The following is a 23,449-nucleotide window of genomic DNA, read 5'->3' as shown; positions in this document are numbered from 1 at the left end:
TACCTTACTACTACTTGAATCCTATTAAAGTACATCTACTGTATATAGTATATATAGTATAGGTATATAGTATATTGCTGGAAATGACTGCCCATCATTTCCAGCAGTCATTTGGAGAAAGGCAGAGTAACGTTTTTAGTGATTTTTTTTTCATATGACCGTACAGTAAAGGCAACTGTTTAAGCATTTTATCTGTGTGTCAATCAGTCAACAGTCCAATAATAATAATAATAATAATAATAATAATAATATACACACTCTTTTTACTTACCTATACAAATTATTTTCTTGTCTTAAAAGATCCAAATTAGTTTGGGAAACTACATGTTGCAGACAAATATGATGTCGCTATGAGGTTGTGGAAAAGCAAACAAAGCATCAGAGTGGGAAAAGATAAACAGCTGCTAAGGTTTAAATCTACTCAAATCTAAGATAACAAATCCACTGGGATACAGTGAGAAAATTTAATAAGTTTAGGATTTATTTATGGTGTGGCATCTAAGATGTTTCATTCTTGTGCTTTTTCAGATCTCATAGTTTAGAAATTTTCTTCAAGCGTTATAGACTGATCAGCTGATAAGACGGATTGATGCAGCCATTTTAGTTTGAAAGTGTAGATACTAATTTAGGATTATGTTGAACAAATATGAAGATTTTCAATTTAAGCTATACATGAAGTTGGCATTCCATCTTCACAGACCCTGAATTCAGAAGATCCTAAGTTTCCCTTCAGGCAAGCAGCAGGTGAACTGAGTCAGGTTCTTGACAACCCCAATGTTATGGATTGGGGTTGTGTCCACAACCCCAAGCAGTATTTATTTATTTGGTTGATCCATAGTCTTCTGTTTGGAGCTTCAGTGGCCAAAAGGCGACTAACTGTAATATTTGTGTTACACAGAGAAAATAAAAATCACTCAGAATTGACTGAACAGGAAAATAAGTCAGCTTATTTTGTTCAAGTCATTCCACAGAGCAGCTGTCGTCAAACTGCCATCACATTCATCAGTCCACCACTTTTAGAGCCCACCTTCTCAACTCAAATAAGCCAATAACATGAGCCTTCCTGAGCGGGAAAAAAAAAATAAAAATAAGAATGACTAACTTTACATAAATTATCAGGACGTTATAATTATTATGAAATATAGGTTAAGAATGTAATGTGTACACACCTGTACACATAAAATGTATGTTTATAAATTATTTCACAATTCTCTTAATTACTTCTTAAACATAATCAACCAATCAAACTTCTACTCTTCTCAGGTCACGTCATACAAAACCACTTCATCTGAGGTGGGTCTCATCTTCATCTACAGCACAACACGACTGCCAAGGAGCACACACTCATTTTGACATTTGACTGGAGTAACTTGAATATAACTACCAAACAAATACCTTGTTCACTGCTGCATAATTGAGTGCAACATTCAACAACCTCCATATGAAATAAGCAGCTAGGGAAGAACTTTCATTTTCCTAACAATTTTAAATAATGCTTTTCTCAGTCCTCTGCTAATGGTGTAGTCTTCTTTAGACAGATTCCCTGTGTTGCTAATGTTTGATTAATTTGTTGGTACTGTGATATATATTATTATGTACAGCATCCCTTTGTGATACCATTTTTTTCCCCTTGCAGATTTATTTGCCACGATTGTTGCCACAGTTACCCTGAAATGTAATCCAACTACTGGTTACTGATTAAGCATTTAAAAAGTGATTTAGTTTCTTTTACTGATTACTTGATTTCAAAAGTAGAAAAAAATACAAGTTACTTAACTAGACATCTGCTAACACCTGTTGTGTTTTTAATCATGTGAAACACTTTCAACTACCTTGTTGCTGGAATTTGCGACACAATAAGCCTGACGTGACTTTTATTTAAAATTTGCATACTGCCTTTTGGCTCAACACCATGCTACATAAACGTTCTTTATTAAATAATTAAAGTAAAAGTGTACACAGTGTGTGTTTTACAGTCTAAAGCACAAACTAGAACCTTAATCAGCAGGTTATGCATAATGGCTCTGCGATCCAATAGTGCACAGGTTTGGTATGGCAGGCGTGTGATGGAAACATGAGCCTGAACAGACAATGTGCCATGAAGCCTGGGGAATGTGAGCCTTTAAGCTGGGCTGAGCTGAATTGAGTTTTCAATAGTAGAGTAAATTCAAGGAATCTGTCAGAGTCAAGTTGACAAATACAATCATATATAAGGAGTTTTGCTGAATACCAGAGAAATTACAGAGTTTTTAAAAGTATGCCAAACATGAACAAATATTCAAATTTATTTGTTTTCAGTAACAGATATGAGCATTTGTTAACCAACACACATGGAGTTTAATTAAAACTTATGCATAAATCCCAGTTTATCATTTATTTGTTTTGATTTCTAGTTTTCCACAATACATTATTTTAGTCATTTTTATATACAGAAAAAAAATTATATGTTTCTCTTGGTCTCAAATACAAATATATATATAATCGTCATTTAGGCTCCTACTGTACTGGACTTTTATTAGACATTCAGGTTCAGCCGGCCTTTGAGCTTCTAGTGCTAAAATCAATACTGGAATTCAAGCCAACATCAGTCAAGTGTAGGGGACAAAACCAAAGCCTGGAGCTGTGAACACAATGTAGTCTTCACGCTGTCAGGTTGGTTGTTTACATGTGGCCTGAGATAATTAGCCTAGAAGTAATGACTGCACTCTGATGACAGCCGCTGAAACTTGATCTCTTGGTGTGACATGCTCTCCCCGTCACTCTCCCCTGCCCAACAACTGCAGTGGGGCTATTTTTGCACAGGCTGGAAGCTGGGCGAGCCTGGCGCCAGCTCCTGGGACCTGGTGTGCTAAAGGGTTGACAGGGCCAACATTGCCATTCGCCCCTTAACCTCCAATACCCTACCAGTGCCAAACGGCACCCGTAACCCAAGACAGATAACACTACCCCCCACGGGCGGAAGAATAAATGTGGCGTATTCTGATACCCCGTCTACCCTTGATTACAGTGAGCGAAGCAAAGGGTCAGAATGCTTTCTGTGTCAGATTCCAATTAAGGATGTTATGGATCTCTCTGGCCTAAGGAAGTGGTCCCCAACCCCCAAGCCGCGGACCGGTACCGGTCCGTGAACCAATTGGTACCGGGCTGCACAATAAAAAGTTTTATATTTCCTTTATGTATTATTTGAGTCTTGATGATCTTTTATTTTGAAAATCCTTTAACCGGATTCTCTCGGTTACGTCTTGCTCACCAACATTGAGCCCACAAGCAGCAAAATGAGTAAAAAACATATCAGATGTCTTTGGAAAGTTTCTTTGCGAAGGGAAAAGGCTCAGAGAAGAGACAGGAGAATGGATTTATCCCGGACCGGTAGGTGATTCCCACATTACAAGCCCGCTCTGCATGATGTGCGGCGACCGGCTGGCTGATGAGACAACGAAGCTTCAAACTGCTTCGCCATGTAGAGACCCTTATTTATGCACAATCTTGTGCATAAATAAGGGTGTCATTGTTTCCCATCTCTCCCAAATGCGACTATCTCATTGCAGAGAAACAACCTCAGGGCTCCCATTAATCTGTCATTATCTTGAGTTAAAATGTTCATGAAAGTAAAATGTTCGTTTTTGTGGCACATCTGTACATAGCGACCACAGTCAGAGAGCGTTAGGGCAGTGGTCGGAGTAGAGGAGCAGAGCTTATGAGTCTTAAGTCCGGTTCACACGGCACAATTTAAGAATTGTTGGCATATTTTCCAAACCTCTGTGACCACACAGGAGCTGATAAAAGTACAACAGGTTTGATCGGTTCGTGTGTCCAGCCACACGGCAGGAGCAACGCACCACACACGAACCGATTCCAGTCACGAACATCCCAATTCCAGAAGAAAATCCCTTAAAACCCCTAACACACCATACGCGAATTTTATAAACAAACACGGATGACGATGTAGAAGCAATGGTGACAGTTTGTGGACTCATTTTAAGCGAGCTAGTGTCAGCGTCAAGCCCTGACTGAATGAATAGCCTTATCTTTATAACCCATGTCACTTTAATGATTAAAAGTTACCGGGTTTATAAACTGTGGTACCAGTTTTGCTCCAGTTCCTCTCATTATCGTTTCTGGTCCTCTCATTATCGTTTCTGTTGATATAATCCTCACAGACTCTCGGTTGCGCCATGTAAGCTGTTTGGGATTCCCCTCCGCGCTTTCTGATAGGCTACCTGTCACATTCAACAGTCTGTGTTCTTGCTCCCAGGGACGGAAAACCCTACTCGCTGCAATAAAAGGGCCAAGACAATCCAACATGTTGAATACGCCTGATTTTAGATCGGAGCAGTCCAACATTCTACGTAACACACAGCATAGGCAGGATGATCGGTTATGATTATCGCCAACGTCAATCTTAGAACTCGGAAAGCTCTAAGATTGTCGTAAGGAGAAAATCGGGGCAAAAACTTGCCAAGTCTTGACCGGTCCTTGGTCATAAAAAGGTTGGGGACCACTGGCCTAGGGTAGCCAAAACCCATCTTCAAGAGCTATTATCCTGCAACTTTTAGATGCATCCCTTTTTCCAACCCAGTTGAATCTAATGTGACTCTGGAGAGGCCAGACTGAGCTCTTCCTTCTTTGATCCAGGTGTGTTGGGACAAGAAAGCATCCACAAGTTGCAGAATAGCTGCTCTTGAGGACTGGAGTTGGGCACCACTGTCCTAGGACATGTCAAATCAGAAATGTTCTGATCTGTCTGCACCTCCAAATTACATGCAGAGTTTTTGCTAATCCCAAGATTTTTAAATTGTTGGCTGATTTTCAAAACCTGAGTGACCCCACGCATGATATAAAAAAATCATAGATATTACAGGTTTGATCCTAGAGTGTGTGATGTGCAGTCATACGCCAAAGGCAACACACCAAACACACTCATGAACATTAAGATGTCAGATGAGAAGCCTTGCAAATTTCTAGAGATCAAACATGAGTTCAGAGTAAATAAACATGGCTGACAAGAAAAAAGCAATGGTGATAGATATGACTTATTTAACATAAAAACAAAAAGATATCTGTGGCATACACCAGACTTTCTGGTGGCAATTGTTTTGTCTTGTGTACTTTGGATTGCCCTCCTTATTTCTGTGATCTTGCTTTCTGATCACAGAAAGCAAGTACACATCACATTCAACTGGCTGCATGGTCATTTGTCCTAGGGCAGGGGTGTCAAACTCCAGTCCTGGAGGGCCGGTGTCCTGCAACTTTTACTTGTGCTTCTGCTGCAACACACCTGAATAGAATAATTAGGTCATTAGCAAGGATCTGGAGAACTTACCTACACAAGGAGGAGGTAATTAAGCCATTTCATTCCAGTGTTTTGTACCTGTGGCACATCTAAAAACTGCAGGACAGTGTCCCTTGAGGACTGGAGTTTGACACCTGTGTCCTAGGGGAACACCCCATGTATGAGGCCAAGACTTTCAAACATGCTGAAAAATCTCCAATTTGAGGTTGGAGCTGTCCAAACGTCCATCCTTAGACAAGATCTCTTTTAGCACATCACTCGCAGCAGAAAATTTTCATAAGATTATCTTTATAAAAATTGGGGACATGAGTCTTAAGAATCATGTCCTTAGTCATGTCAGAAGGAGAAAATTGGTTCAAAAATTGGTAAAATTATCTTGCAAAACAAAGCAGCACACTTCATAGCTTGGTGCAGATTTTTTCTAAAAAGAAATTGCTATGATGGAAGTTGACATGTCAATATTTATTGCTTAGTACAGTCGGTTTTTGCATTTTACTTTGTTCATGAACTTATCTTACGTACTGGTTTTGCAGGAGAAAAAATAGGAAGTGCTGCCTTAGTTCAGGTATTCATACTTTGCTGTATATTGCTGATGTCACAGCAGGAGACCAGGTGAAGAAAAAGGGGAAGACAATCTGTTTTAATTTGATACAAGGCAATTTTAGGGTTTTTCTTTGCCTTAGTTTTATGCAGGTTATTTTGTGCCAAGTTATTAACTTTTGGATTTTTGTAAATGATCCACCCACTACACCAGACAACCTCTGCCTACTGCTCGTTTTCAGCCACTTTGGCCACGCTATCCCACAACACCATTGATTTTAATATAGTATGAAACTAGAGTCTGATAAAAACTAATGAATCAGATAGTATTGTTTAGAACATGCCTGGAATAAGGTTAATCTAGGCTAAATTAAAAAAAAAAACATGAATGAAATCAATGACGGCAGGAGTAATGAAGCAAATTCCACATTTCTTAGCCGTTTGCTGTATGAGTTTTGTTGGTTCTTTTACATGTTTTTTATTGTTTTTGACTTGCTTATGAGGATCTCTACAAGTCTGTGATAAACTTGAATACATCTCTTAGCACCTTCTTTGCTAACAGCAACAAAAAAATCCCTGCCAAGTATTAAAGAGCACCAAATTTCCACTTTGCACCATTCTAAAAAAAGTTGTGCGGTTCGAGCTACATCAGAGCTAAAGAAAGCAGGCACAGCGTTGCAGCCGTGCCACCCCTGTAGTTCGGCAGCTTTAGTAGACAAACAAGGACTTCCCTAGGCAGCTATCACAACTTTCCTGCAAGGCAAGTGCAAAGACTTATCTAGTGTACTTACAGGGTGTAAAAAAGCTTTCCCATTGTGAGTCAACAAATGAGGGACATGAATTATCTTCATCTTCCATCCTCTCTCTTCCTCTGTTGTCTAACCTCAAAGCACTTTGAGCAAAGCTTCTCCACAAATCTAAAAGTCTAAATTTGGATGGCATTACATGAAGAGTTTCAATGACTCAAACCACAAGGAATAGTGTGTTGCCCAAGCAGCTAAAAGACAGCATACCGGAGACATGTGTCTTTCTTTTAAAGATGATCCCGTCGCTCGGCCTGTCAGTCTTTTTTTTCTTTTTTTTTTGCTTCCCTAAAGTTATGTTCTTCAAAAAAGTGAAGGAGTAGCACACAGAATCATATTTTTGGGACAGGAAGCAGAAACTGTGTACTTAGGTGGAGGTGGATTACTGTGTTGTTTGTCTGAAATTTACATAGATAGTGTCATACTGTACATTCACTTTCAAACTATTCATATATTTTTTTGTTGACAAGAACAGGCATAAAAGTCATATTTTGTAATGTTCATAAACATTTTCACACAAGTGTTGATAAGAAAGAAATTTAGTGACATTTATTTGTTACTGCCTCTTTTGGTTTGCGTGCATGACTATATTTACAACATCTTACTGATTTATCTCTACATATGCAGTCATGTGAGCACTAGGAGGTGTAAAAATATATTTTATATTTGTAGCTACAAAAAGCACAGTAAATAATTCATCCCCTCTGATTTATTTGATGGGTAATCATAATCTACTGTATGAACTGTCAAGAAGCAGAGCTGTCAAACACGTATCTGTTTTCCTCTCAGAGGTTTAGAGGTTACATCCTTGCTCTTGAAAGGCAGACACTAACATTTAAAAGGCCTAAAGGACTGCAAGGTTGCCACTTGTGACCTCCAAATGGTATTCATTCCTTGTCGGTCTTGTGTGTGAAACATTTCTGTTGACACCCAGCAATGTGGTGTTGATGAGTTAATCTAGCAGCTGAGTGTGTCCTTTAGCTACACCCGGGCCCCCTGTAGATTTTCAGAGGAAAAACAGCCCTTATCTCTGCAGGAGAAGAGAAAAATAAGAGCATCAGTGGCAGTAAATTCACAGGATACCAGTGTAAGCATGACAAAGCGTTGCCTCCTTTGTCTACGGCATGCCTCATCATGACTGTTTGTGCTCACAACATCATTGGAGTTCAATTGGTCCCGAGCCCTGCCCAAGTATTTCTTTTTAACAGCCGATATTTGGCCCATAGATGAGCTGTATCCAAAGGGAGCGGTTACATCTGATGGGAAAATATTCCTCTTGTTCTTCAGCAGGGTGCAAAGACAACAAAAAGACAGTCAGGAAGGCTAGGAGGTTGCACACATAAGGTTTTTTGATCTCGCGTTCAATAGTTTATTCCAACAACATTTAAAAGAAAAAAAACTGGATTATTAAATATTATAAAATGCTGCATCAGAGTTGCTCCTTTGCCATTTCCAGCTTCATTTTAGAATTTACTATATTGAAAAAAGGACATTTCTCACAAAATGTTTCATGCTGTTCATACAACTAACAGTATATGGTAACTTTATAATCTACTCATAGTCTGTTTTAAGCCAATGTGTAAGTTCAACCTTATTGCAGATAATACAAAATAACCCAATTGATCTTTTAGATTTTTGACTTGTGTTTTATTAATCCTATTCACATGTAAAATTTTCTAGAAACTGAAATTTTACACATTTGCAATGCTATCAGTGGGTAAAACAGGTTTTGACAATGCATGTTGCAACAGAGTTAAAAATACCGAACAAATATTTTAGTGCTGACAGAATCATTTATTTCTTTATCTTAATTTATGCTATTTATCTCTTTTGTTGTGCAGATACTTTGTCTACATTGATGAAGACTCATTCACATCAGCATGCTAAATTTATGAATCAACTAAAATGGTTCTGGATTAAACCTCATTTTGTGATTCATTGGACAAAGAATTTTTAGAAAATTTCGCTAATACTCAGATTCCCAGATGTTGGTCGTGGCACCACAGAAAAAAATGTCTTCCGTTATCCTTGCGTTTTCACACAACAAAAGATTTACGTTTTCTCTGAGTCCACAAATTATAAGAATGTGGCAGTTTCATACAGCCTCACACTTCATAAACCTGACAGAACGAAATGTTTTTCAATGTACTTTGTTTTTTTATTTGAACCTGTTTAAAACATTTACATTTAGTTACAACACTGACTGAAAAGTATCCGGTGAAAGAGGCATAAGGCCAAAGGTTTTTATACTTGTCTTATTAGCACCTTTTCTATTATTCCTGAACCTCAGCTTCTCTTGCAGGTTCCAATGGAAACCACAAGGCCAGGCAGGTTTACTTTAACTATTTTGGATGGAGTCCAGAGTTGGCCCAGATCAGGACAGCAAAAATAGGCTTGGAGTATGCTCGGCCCTGAGTATGAAATCCACACTAAGGCTTGCCCGCTTTATTGTATGTGTGGGACACTCGGCAAATATCACTTGCTTCCCAGAAACATCTTGTAACCTGGGCTTATTAGACAGCCTTAATAAGGACACCTGACAGCTGAGCCACATTCTTCTCAAACCAGTCTGATGTAAGTTTTATGTGATGTTGGAGTTCAAGATGTTTTGAGCGTCATAGATTAAATAATTTAAAGTTTTTCCATTGGCTAGAGGTGTCACAAACACAATAACTGCTTTGTGTTCCAATTAACTGCACGAAAGCAAAACAAAGTTGCAAACTACATAAGTTTCATTAGAAAATGTTGAGTCTTGGATATAAAATTGCATAAATCTCCACATAAACAACCAAAACTAATACACGTTAAAATAAAAAGAATCTTAAGTTATATTTGGAGAGCAGTAAACGTTTGCTCCACTGACTGCACTCCAAACCCATTTTTCACTGTGGGAAAGTCCAACTAGGCCTCAGCAGGGATCCTCCTCAGGAGGGAGGGGGAGCTTGCATTCAAACTAGATCTGAAGGTGGTAAAGATCAGCATATTCGTTCACACTGACAGCTCCTCTGACATCTCGGAATTTATCTCTTGCAGCACATTTTCACAGGCTTAAGACAGCAGCCAATTGCTCTGTGGTATATCTCACTTACTGTTTGGACAGAAACAGCTGTAAACTGAGGCCGGCATGGGGAAATAGCACTGCATTTGTTTGTGCTGTGACACAGCTACAAGAATTTACAGCATTCTCTCAAGGTTCCACATAAGTGCCAAAATTTAGTTTCACTCTGAAGCCACAGTTGCAGCAAACTCCTGAAGCCTGTAGGTTTGTTTGAGGTGACAGTTTGTCACCTCAAAGGCAAAGGTGAATGGCAAGTATGGCACTATCAACAGCCCCAGCTTATTAGCCTGCTGCTTTGACACTGGATCGTGAAGGCTTATTATGAGGGATGAGTAATGTGAGCCAGAATAAATCAATCCAGACCTGTCTTATAAAATTCATTCAAAGCAGCATGATGTCTCATAATGTAAATTATGCTGGAAAATTGAAAGACTGCCAGGAGAGCAAAGATGTGAGCAATAGTAAGATGGAGAGATGCACTCTCTTATTGTCAAACTTTACAAGCCAAATTCAATGCATTGCAAGCTACAAAATGATATTTTCTACATCTTATCATCAAAGCAAATGAATGCGAGTTAAACTTTTCCTGAATCTTGTTTGCAAAGGCTTAACAAACCTGAGGTTTTAGTGTGTTCTGTGCTGATGTAAGTAGAGAAATTTCTTAATATTTTTCTTTCTGTGTACTTAAGCAGAAATGGCCAAATGCCAACAAGTGAAGACTGTGTATTTCTGCTGCTGTGCAGTTGTTCTTGTCTTTAACTCACGGACACTCAAGCCACAACTTGAGCCCATTTGTTATCTGTTGCTGCGGCACGAGTTATTTAGCCTGTCAGCAGAATGATAAACTCTCTGCTGCCCTGGGTGTCACTTCGACAGCTAGCTCCCACATTAGCCAATAAACCTATAAGGTGGACAGGAGAGACGAGACTCCAAAATAAGACATCACAACTCTGACAAGTGGCAACTGCACTTACACAGCGATCAATAACATAAAACAACTGAGTTCTTTTTTTAAATCTAAAAAAACAACCTCAGGGCCACAGTAGTTTGGGTTATGTACCCACAGTTTTAAAGTTAAATTTGAAACTAGCAAACTAGCATTATTGCATGAATATACTACAAAGTTCTGATATAGACCTCTGCAGACGATTCTGTAAATTCCTTGGATTACTGTGAAATGCTGTGAGCTGTATTTAGGCAGTGGGTATTGTGCACAGAGGAGACTTTGTGCCTGGTACCGCCATTAATCACAGTTAACTTGACATTATAGGGATTCTTTATTAGAGGTTAGAGTTGGATGTGAGGTTCGGGGGAAGGTCAAGGCGAGCTTTATTTCTGTGGATTTGTCGAAACGCTATAAAACACATCATTCACTTACTGCTGCAAAATATGTTTCACTCTGCAAAAGCTGCTATAGAAAACAACACATGATGTTTCTTCAGAAGAGGCATAGGCCTATTTTTGCTTTACATTACAGTAACGTTTGTTGTGCTCTGTGTATTACTGAAATTGCATATATTGTGAAAATATTTGTTTTATGTATTTATTTTTCTTAATATGTCACTATGTAATAATTCCTGCTCTTATACCTCAAGCTGCAAAATGTTTCACTCTTGCAAATAAAACCATAATGGGATATTTTGAAAGAGACTATTCAATTAGAGTAGGATTTTTTTTTCTCTGCCTTGATAAGGTGACCTTCATTCTTTGTTTCTTCTTTTTACCACTTTCATTCACAAGCCACATTTCAGGGCTTGTGAGCTCATACTAGCCGAGTGTGGAAATTGCCACCTTTGAAAAATTAGCTTCCTGTCACCAAGAGGTCTTGAGTGAACACCCCTTTCGTAAGAAATAGGAGATTCCGATCCTGTGTGCATTAATTTTTCCATGCACAGTCTTCCAGGTTTGACCGATTGGTAAGGTTATCAAAAGTACTACATTAACTTTTCACTCCTCATTTCTGTGTGTTTTGCATCCAGACCTTCTTGCTTTCTCTTAAAGTGGCCTTGTTAAGTAGTTATCTAGTCTCTGTAAGACCTTTCATTGGACCTTCCCTTTGTACACATTTCCTGTCTACTTTTGTCTACTTGACCATGGCAGCATTTTGTAGACTATAAAATGTAACCACCAACTTCCTGGATTGTTAACAAACAACACCAGGAAGTTCTAGCTTTAAGAAATAGGAAAACAAAAATAGAATAGACAGGACTTAAGAGTTGGATATTTTCTCAAAACTTTAATTTTTAACTTGTAACTCGATGATAATTGCCTTAAATGGGAAAAATGGAATACAAGTTTTATTTGTGTCAGACTCATATAAGCTTTACAGATCGAATTTAAAATTAGTGATCTGCTTGTTTCCTTCCTGTTTTTTAAGTTGTCTGTTATGTGTGGGTGCATCTTAAGCCTTTATCATGGCTATTGATTCCTAGGTCAGATGACGGTCTCTTCACAAAAAATAAAATAGTCAGCGACTAGGCAGAAAATGACTGTACTGTTAGACACACTTTGATTGAGACCACATATTAAATCTTTAGTAGAAAAGAGAAATTTTAAAATTCAGAAAGTCTGTCATTTTCTCATTTTTAAAACTGGTAATTATGCCCTCAATGTTCTTTAAAACCCTAAATATAGCATTGATAAGATGGCAAAGACTGTGTAGAATAGTTAAGCTCACATATTAGGAACAGCGTTGGACTGAGCTGTCTCTACTTGGCAACATGTCACTGTCCTGTTCTGTGCATTTGTTGTGATCCCACTTCTGGCTGCTGCTTTTCTTTCAGTGCATTATGTGGTTCTGTTGCTGCTTCCCCCCTTCTGCAACAGACACCAGCTGAGGTCTGACCCCTGCTGACAGAAATGGAGGTTGTACTGAAGAGCTATTGCTCTGATATTGATTTTAACGTTAATCTTGATTTTAACTGCAGCCAGTCACATATAACACACAGTTTTCTATGTATTGCTTTAAAATCTGTTGTTAGCATAGTTACATACCCAATGAAATGGTAAACATGAAGGTGAGTTTGTGGTTTGCTGCATTTCAAAAATAGTTTATGAAATATTTATGAATTTACTTGTCCTTTCTGTTCTCTGTTGCACAATAAAAATGTTACCCCACATTGATTAGTGAACATTCAAGCATTTAAAAGTGAGAGTGCCCAGGTTGACTTTTGACTGGCCACCTATACTGAAAACAGAAATCACTGTTGGACACATCTCTCTTATGGCTGAGAGACACATCTCGTTCAGTCGTTGCTCAATGTTACACCATGATGAATGTAAGGGGATAAGCACAAATTTACATGCAGTCTTCAGCATAATGAGTCTGCCAGACATTCAAATATATTTTTTTCTACTCTGTTTTTATTAATGCATTTTATGCACTCAAATCAGTTTATTTATATAGCAACAATTTAAAAATACTTAATCTCAAGGACATTTACAAGACATCCAGGTCCAATTGTGATCCAGTTTTGTTTAAAATTGAATCTATTACAAGGCAATTCAAGCATCTAGTCCACTTTGGCTGAACTTGTTGCTGACTCAATATTTCAGTGATTTAATTTTCTTTTTCATACAGCATCATATTATATAGATCAGCTTATTATAATTTTGGTGTTTTATTTTTCCATCAGGTGCAGGTTACTGACATTTATTTTAGTCATTTTTATTTTCTCATGGAAATTATTTCTAAACTTCTTAACTACTGTGTCTCAGGGCTCATTGTGGGATTGTGGCAAAACACACACTGTGTAATCGTCCGTGTGTTTTTAAGCACTTAAGGTTTGATGTTAAAAGTTCTTGATACAGAAAAAGACCATTTATAATTCATGTGCTAAACTTTAAAATTCACAGAAAAAACCCAACTTGCATATCTGAGCAAACATTGCTCACAAAGGTGCCATTTTAAAAGGCCACTAAGTCGTGCTCAGTAGCTGATACTGTAGCATAACTAATTTAATGTACAACCAAGCTAGACTGGCCTGGGATTTTTGGGACATATACCAAGATATTTGGTATCATGACCTAACCCGGAGACCCATATTCACCTTATTCCTGGCGGTTCCGCTAGGGTTGATGATGTTATCGCTTTCTGGTAACCTGATGGCAGCTGCAATAAAACAGTGTGTTTTACTGCAACCTAATTGAGATCTATTACTCAATTAGGTTGCAATAGCAAACTTCCTGAAAACTGCAAAACAGCTGAAACACTGAGTTACTTTAAATCCAGACTTAAAAAACACACTTGTTTAGAGTTGCTTTTGAAACATTATAAATGAAACATTGATAAATATGCTGATGTGTAATAATGTCACCAGACATTTTTCAATTGACTGTCTTCTATGACTATATTTTTGTGTTTTTATGTTGAAAAGCACCTTAAACTGCCTTGTTGCTGAAATGTGTGATACAAATAAACTTGATAAATTGATTGATTGATTTACATTTCTGTTACAATATTTACACACTTATGCACATGTGCAAGCTTTGCAAATACATGTCTGCTTGTTTTGCAGATCAACCTGTGGCTTCAGTTGGTCTCTTTTTAACATACATTAAATGGAAACTGGATTGTACTTGCAGTCAGTGAAGCAATAGTGGATGATGCATCTGAATGCACTGCAACCACCAAAAGTACAGCATGTTAGCTCTTTTCACTTACAAACTAAATCCCACTAAGAGCTCTTCGTCAATCCTCCATTTTGTGCTTTTCATCTTTGTGGTAATAACCTGATATAGTTGTTTTACTTTCCTTTATCATGCTGTGAGAATCTCATTTCCCCTCATGCTTAATTATAGCACCTGAAGTTAGAATGTTCTTCAAAAGTAAAAATATATTTTTGTCCCAGACACACTTCTTGTCCAAATGAATATTGGATAAAATTAACAACTGCAACTTATTGTTTAGGTTGGGCAATTATCATCTTATAGTTATCATAAAAGTGGAGCGCTTTGATATTAACTGCCAATCTCTGTGAATCTCAGCAGCAATTACTATAAATTGTTAAAAAATAAATGTGCTGAAAACTAAAGCAAAACCCTCAAAGAGTTTTTAAAATGTTTTATTTATGAGAGAAATTCAGGTCAATATTTGCATTAGTTCCAGAGCAAGGACATGATTTCTGCTTTGCACCTGTGCACCGAAAAGAATGAAAGCATGTCACAGTTGTCTTTACAAATAGACATGAGTGGTTGCTGGAGAATGATTTTTTCTTTCATGCCATGCCAATACATGCACTATTAGATGTGTGTCCTTTTGATCTGTTTCAATCCCTGACATGAATTACAACCATGTTACAGCAATAAGTTGAGCAGAAACCTCTGTCACATTTCACCATGTTATGCTGCATGTTGGAATCAGCTGCTTAGCCATAATACATACATTTACTCACTGCTTTGTCACAGTCAGGAGTAATGCTAAAAGCAACCTTTTCAGGTCATGCACTGCTGAATATTTAAAGGTAATGATTTATCTCCTGTGTCTGATAAGAGACGAGGTGCTAAGGTGCTATCTGTTATTTATCTCACACTGCCACCTAGACCTTATACTTGGTTATTAAAAGAACAAGACAATTTGTAAGCATCTTAAATAAGAGCTAGAAGTTTGTGGTAGTTTTATCATCATCCAATTGAGATTTCAGATTTATCCTAATTGTTTGTTAATTGCTCACATTTTGCATTGTACATCTAATTTCTGTGGACAGCACTTTTCATCTCTTATCTCCTGTCTGTGAAAACTAAGCAGCGTCTCGTCAAAGCAAAATGTTCAAACTATTGTTCTGCATACGGGTCAAAAGAGGTCCTTAACAGCAGGACTCAGTTATGGTTTGATCCCTTGCCATCTGGTGACATCTTTCACAGCGTTCAGCAGAATTTGGCTCAACTCCACAGCCTTACTGCGATCTCACCGGTAATGCTTAGCGTCTATTTATACAGTGCGAGCAAATGGCTGGAGCAGGATTTAAAGCACGGCATTAACAAGCTGAAATGTCTGAATAGAGCATCCAGCGGATGTGAAGTGCTATGTGCTGGGGAATGGCAGCTTGGAGGGGATATTTGAGATGACTTCCTCATTGTTGAAAAGCATCCACTTCCTCACATTGGATCAGGGGATAGTTTTTATAGGTGGGGCGGCTCATCCTCTTTATTTACCAAGGAGAGCGAGTGTCGGCACCATAACCACAGCCCTCCTCCCCTTCCAGACTTCACCCTATTGTTGGCCAGCCTGGAGTTTGAACACAAGCCAGACCACCTTCGATCTCCGTCACGCATTGTTCACTGCTGTGTTGCCACAGACCCCAGTTTACTACGGCTGCACTGGGACATCTGGCCTTCCAGCAACTGCCACCTGTTCTGTGGAGGGTTTGTGCACCAAACTGGGATCGCTGATATGCCCATTTGTTGGCTGCATTAGTTGTAGCACATCATGTGATGTGACAGACTAAGCTCTGTACTCAGTACTGTCTCAAGTTTCCCATTAAAGATGAACAGGAAGAATGAGCTGGTGGAATCGGGGGCGATTAGATTTTCCATTTCATACAGTATGCATCACACTGAACTCACATGATTTGTCAAAGTTCTGCAACAGTACGTTTTACTGCTTATTTTATAATAAACATACACCTGGTAACATGTATTAAACAAAATAGGTTTAATCTACAATTTTGGCCCTGAGTCCATTTCAAAGACTTTACCACCCTGCTGCCCACTGGGGTCTCACAGCATAACATCATCAAATGGTCACTTAACCTTGCAATAAATAATCTAGTTGCTTTAATCATAAAATGCCTCTCCTCTTTCACTTTTAATTTCCTATATGTTTAATGTTTCATATTCAATTTAAGTTTAAATATACTTAAGAAATGATAACTGAGCAAGCTAATGTGACTTAACATTTATGGTACTTTGAAACACTGAACATTACAAACACAAACAAGTAAATAACAGGACAATGACACATATATTTTTAACTATTTTTTAAAAATAAATTTAAAATAGACATGCAAACACAACTGGCCCACTTACACCAACATCCCCAGTAGAACTGTTTTCCTTCAGAAGTTACACAATCTTTAAGGTTCATCTATGTGTGATAATAGATGGAGGTTGTCAGAAAACATTAGTGAATAAGTACAAAAATATACCTAGCTTTACTCATCTCATGGAGAACTGTTCAATGATAGGAAGATGAGATAGGAGAGGAGGTTAACTTTCCAGCAAGACAAAGTCGCTAAACATATATCCAGGTCCGCATTGGAATCACGTTGATCAAATTATTTTCAGAAAGGACCAGTTAAAGTTCAGGCCTAAATACCATTGATAATCTGTGGCAAGATTTATAAGTTTATATTCACAGCCCAATATCAAACATCCGGTCTGTCTTATATTGGGCTGTTTTTCAAAGAAAAATAAGTAGAAAATTCAGTCCACATCTACAAAGCAGGTAGAGGCATTCTTTTAATGATTTGCAGCTGTAATGGCAGCAAAAGATATTGACCTACTGAGCCAGAACGCAAATCCAGACCACACTTTCAATGTAGATTTTTGTAAAAATCTTAAAAACCATCAAACGACTAAATTATGTAGGTGGTGCATTTTTAAAGCACAAAGTTCAGATTTCATATTAGAATGATGCTCATTAAAGAAGCGTGTTCACGTATAGGAGTTGGTGGGTGTTAAGGATTTAATGACATAAATACGATCAGAACGGCAAACAATTACTGCGGTTATTGCTATGTTTTAACTCGCTATGAGCCTATTTGACTTTGACTCAGGGATGATGAGGTAATCTCAGATGCTGACTTTTTTTGTATTTCGTCATCTTCCTAAAATAATGGGCTAAGTCAATTTTTGCCAAAAATGGCAATTTATTTTGTCTAAATCATCTTTTATCACAAAGAGGAGTTTTTTTGTTCTCTTCCTCAATTGCAAAATCATTGTTGCATTTTATAAAATTATTGAAAACTAAAAGTCAATGAACTTATCTTGTCTTTTGGTATTTTTCATTTTTTTTGTCTTTGAAGTCAAAACTTGGATCTATTAATAATATCATATCCAACTTAATTGTGTTTAAAGTTCAAAAGCCAGTGTGGTTGTTGCAGATATCAATTGAGCCATTATTATAAATATAATTTGATAACAAAGTATTTCTATGAATCCTTTGGACATAAACATTGTAATGTAGGAATTACAAAATATTGAACAGTAGTATAGCTGGTGATTTATTTCCTGATAAACAATACTTTGCTACCAGAATTATCAGTAGGAATATACACATGTTAGCCATGTTCGATAATAAGGTTGGCAATTAGAAGGAAACTCAGACTTTTCAGCTTAAATCTTGGTGGTTTTCCAATAGATTTTTTTCTATCCTAAATACCAAAATTCTGACTTCCAAGAACAAACAGGAAGCGACGTTGTTACTCAGCTGTCTTGGTGCAGAAAGGGTCGCATTCAACACATTTTGGGTGGTCATAATGTTATGACTTTTTTTCCTTTGAGTAATCTGTGAAGTAAAAATTATAGCAATTATCTGAATCATTTTTAGAAAAGTCTTCTTCCAGATGTTCTTCACAGCCATGGTGCTAATAAGCTGCTAGAGGAAACAGGAAATAACTTCAAGCCAGTACATAAGGAGAAATACAAAGATCTTTGATGCATTCCGTATGAGCAGGAAAGTAAGAATTTCAGGGTTCACTGTGGGGATTTTCAGCTCAAACTGCTTCTTACCACTGTCTCAAATAAAACATAATTATTTCCTTCTGACATAACATTTTTTGCCTGCACCCCCGGTGCTTATGTTTACACCTGGAGAGCATATTTCTGTGATGTTTTTAAAAAAGTTGTACTAATAAGTTTCAATGTTGTTTTCATATTTGCAGCTTACAAGTACAACACAGACAAAGAGATTCTAATGATTAAATCTATATTCATTTCCAATAATGCGTGTGCCGAAGTGTGCGCTGGATGGTGCAACAGAGAAATATAAAGGGGTATTTAATGTTTAATGTTTACTTTAATGTTTGTACCAGTGGGTCAGGTTGTGATCACCCAGCAAAGGCAGTCACTACAAAAGCAATAAAATAAAACACAAATCAAAGAGTATTCTTTGATTTATTCTGAGCTAAAATACACAGTTTGGCTGAAAATAGATTACAGAACTTTCTTTCAATCTTTCCTTTAGTGCTTTTATAGTATGTGTCTTCAGTGGGTCAGCACAGGGAAAAATTGGCAATTGTATTTCCATCTTTATGTGTTTCTCAACTTGGAGCTGATTTGGGGTCAGTGGGGTGGGGAGAAAGAAAACATCTTACTTCCTCTTTTAAGAAAAAGACACGGTGTGCGGTAGTACCAGTGACTACTAGGTCACATCAGGGGGTAAAAACAACTGAGAGCAAGAGTTTCTTCACACCCGCCTGGTTAATCAGCTTCCCAGTGGTGCCTAGAAACTATTCTTCTTACCTCACTCAGCAGGGAAGAAAAAAAATGCCTTTGAACCTCGCAGAAAGAAGTAAGCCACATAAATGATCATTCTTCTGTCAATTTGTGTATCATACTAACAGGTAAATCATAGAAATATGTAAAATGAAATTGATTGTTATTTTCCAATTGAAAATAAACTAAACATCCAAGTGAGACTTCTTCTGGCTCTGTTCTCCAGTACACTAGCCTTTCTTTCCTGCAGGACTTTGGGAAAGCCTCTGGAGTGATCCAGCATGTCTCCCACACCTCCCTATCCCTGTCCTGGTTGCTTTCTGAGAAGCAGCTGCTCTGAGATTTAGATATAATCATTCAGGCAGGCGGAGAGGGCATCAAGACATTTCCCCCTGAGAAGTAGGAGAGCATGAGGAGGCAGAATATGAGCCATGTTTGCCTGACACAATTTGATGAAGGGTCTGCATGTCTGCAGTAGTAAAAACTCCCTGGAGTGCAAACCCTCACTGTGTACTACTACCGTCCAGACTTTTGAATGGAGTTTAAAATTAATATTGGTATTACTTTGTGTGTTTTAAATCACAGAAAGAAATTTTAGTAATCTGCTCACATAGCTATTAAAGTTCTGAAAGACATGGAAATTCTGATGGTTTATTTAAGCATTTGTTAACCTGTTCCTTCTGGTTCCTTTATTCTTATATGGATATCTTATTTACTTACTAAGTACATTATTACTTTAGAATAATATCCAAAGCAAACTAAGATAACTACTTGTGTCTAAAACTCAGAGACATATCAAACGTTTGTTGGAAAATGCATGAGTTTAAATTTTGTTCGAATTAAAGCAGCTGCAGTGCACTCACATTGTTCACTCAAGTTCAATCAAATCATGCAAAATTAGTTTTTTCAACCTGCTCTAAATTGTCTGATTTGTCTCTTTATATCAGAAAGTGCATTTTCCTTTTTTCCGCACCTTCAAAGACTTACCCTAACCCCTAATGTATCTCTGCTTATTGCATTTCTTCATTTCATGACAACGTTTGGCCAGATGCTCAGAGAGACTGTTTCATGGCAGCACTCATCAGATGGAAATTCAAATTAATTTGTCAGGTCATGTTCAACCAACTCATTACTGGTGATTTGGTTAGAAAGGAAAATGGACTCAGGTGACTGACAAGGCAGCTGAAGCCATTATGCAGAGACTTGGGATCACATCCCAGTGTTGGAAGACTATTCCCATCCACGGGCCTCCAGGAGTCATCCATCATGAGGGATTTCATTTTGTTCTTTAATGTTGGCTACATGTTGTTGTTGCAAGCCACAGAAATGATCAGAATTTGGCCAGATTGAACCATGGGCCGAGCGTGCTCAGTCATTGTTATCAGCAACAATTAATGTCTTTCAGTGATTTGGCAGGGAGAGAATGACAATTCATGTTGAAAATGGAGGCGTGTTTCTCAGAATCCTGCCAACACTGGGCAAGATCAAATACTCAAGACTGCTTCCTTTGCCAAAGACGGCAATTAAAGCACATTCCATTCCAGACTCCATCCCGGTTTTAAATGTCTCCAGTAATTTCCTTTTAAACAATTGTGGAAACAGTTTGGATTATTAACATGTGTATCGACCCAACCATACTATATATATATATATATACTGTATATAATGTATGTGTTCATTAATTATTACTATTTCTGGGCTTTGTCAATTTGCTAAGGATATATATGCAGGATATATTAAAAAAATCCTTCATCATATCTGTCACCTAAAATCCCACCAAAAAATTGCATGCAGTTTTTATTGATAGGATAAAAAAAAGGGGTATAAATATTTTTGCAAGTTCTGTAGTCTCAAAACTGTATATACTGTATAATGGTTCTTTTGGCAAGACTGCTTTTTTCCCAGGTTTGTAAAGGTTTCGCAGAATGCTGGTCCATTTCTCATATAGATTCATACAGTTTCATACCTGTTCATCCTCAGCCATAAGTAAACGGCAAAAGGAAAAACTGCTTTCACCTAACCGTAATCATCTCAGCTTATGGTTAGGTGAAACCAGTAAAATTCTAGACCCAATTATCCAAATGATTAATTGCACTTACAAATGATCACTTAAAAAAACAGATATTTTAATTTCCAGTGAGCAATCACACTGAACTGACCGTAATTATTACCATGCACAGAGCATTCCTCTGTCAGTGGATTCTGAAAAAATTGACTGAATGCATGTATAATATTAGACCAGATTCAGATCTGCTTTAATTGCTAACACACATGTATATATATATATAAAGATAGAATTCCAATATGTTCTCCAGTTTTACTTTCATAATGATAGTATAAAAAAAGCTTAAATAGAAAATATTGGACAATTGCAAGTTTTTAAGTTCTTTTTACATTTCATTAAAACAGTAACTAAGAGCATGTTTTAAAATGTTGGTTTTTTTTCCAAAGACAATAAAGCTAACAACTTTTACCTAATTTTAACGTGCATGCACATACCTTAAAATCTGATTATTTTAACAAAACTGATTTTCAGTTTTATTTTTACATTGTATAAATTCATAGTCAGATGTCTGCAGTTGCATTTATAGTCATGGTGAAAAGAACCTACTTGAATCCTGGAATGTCATGTTGTTTGTACATATGAAGGGTTTTAGTTTTTCACAAAGATCTTCCATTTTTCTAACATCTTGACATGGTGGAATGTGGTATTTTGGGACACAATTTGGGGAGAGAAAAACATTCTGGACGTCCTTTTTCCAAGAGTTCAAATCTCCCGGTAATGATGTGACTGAAAAGTTTTCTTATATGACGTTGCTTTGGGATATTGCAAATTGCAATGTCCTTAGAGCCTAAGAGGGTTTTCTAGATAAAGATGCTGTTTAGTCATCATCTGCTTTAGGTTGAAAAGGGGGATCCTGAAGTTGAACGCTGCCTGTGGACTGTGTCATGCCAGCAGTTTGGGATGGAATATTTTTTTTGTTGGGTCCCATACAACATATCCCATACAACACAGGTGAACATGACAATTTTGAATTGAGAGCCATTTGTTTTTATTGAACACAAAATAACCTGCAATTCCACCTTGATTGGACTTTGTGTAGGAAATGTGCTTTCACCAAGCTTCGTCAATATAAGTTTATATCATGTTGCCCCTGGAGATCCATCCAAGTCTGTGTACATGAGGCCCCTTTAGTGTTAAAACTTCTGAATATCTCTATTACCATAACTAGATCATCAGTTTCCTGTGTTATGATATGAAGATTGTAACTTTGTAAGATTCTTGCACTTGAGCACAGTGGGTGTAAGAGGTGTTTTATTAGGATGACAAACAGAACCTGACCACAAACAGCTGTAATTATCACCATAATTGTTAACATTTCTACCAGAACGTTGGGCTGCTCCTCGGGTTTTCATCAGGGGCCCTTAAGTATGTGATACCCACCATCAAGCTGTGTTTATGATGCCGCCAAAGCCTTTATTGCAGTCTCAGCTATCATAACAGTTGGGGGACTAGCTGGGGGCAGAAAATGGAAGGCAAGCCTTTTAGATGTGAGCACATATGCGTGGTGATAGATGTAATCCCTCTCTACCGCTCTTGCCCTCTGTTTGCTATCCCCCCATCGCAGCCCTTAATGGCGACGAATCCCCCTTCAAGGCTGTGAACCCGCGCTGTGCTCCAGTCTGCCTTCATGCTTGTTGACTTCAGAAGGTTCTGATGTCATAATGAAGAGGGCTGGCGCTTTGAAATGGCTCCTTGGGAATTTCATGCTCCCTGTGCTTTGAATGGACTAAGATGCTCAGCTGGCAGGTATAGTAGAAATAGGAGTTTTATGGCCTCTGCCCGGGAGGGGGGAAGTGAGAACAGGGCGAGAACATAGAGGCGGCAGCATTGCGATGCTTCTAGCCCGAAACTTCGAACTGCATTTCTCATGCCATCTAATCTGAAAGCACAGCTAAAATCCTGCTAATCTTCCCCAATTTCAAAGGGATACAAGGTGGTATACCAGTTACTCCACCAGGAATCTGCTGAAATGCTTAAAAGATTCACTGTCATATTTTGGATCTCTAAGGAACTCCAGGGTTAGTGCTTAGTGGTTGATAGAATATTCTACATGGTAAATATGAAACACAGAACATTTAAACCAATCAAAGTGAGGCTAAGGACAAAAAAATGTAATGGATGTACTTTACTAAATGCAATATTCAGCTGACATGCAGATATGAAGGTAGTGCTTGCCAAAAACCATTTGCAAGATGTTGAACGGTGAAACAGGAAGTGGATGAATATTTACTTATCTTTAGTAGAGGTAAAAATTA

The sequence above is a fragment of the Xiphophorus couchianus genome, chromosome 23, assembly GCF_001444195.1.
Source record: "Xiphophorus couchianus chromosome 23, X_couchianus-1.0, whole genome shotgun sequence".
Classification (NCBI taxonomy): Eukaryota; Metazoa; Chordata; class Actinopteri; order Cyprinodontiformes; family Poeciliidae; genus Xiphophorus; species Xiphophorus couchianus.
The sequence above is the reverse complement of the archived record's forward strand: the minus strand, read 5'-3'. Positions refer to the sequence as shown.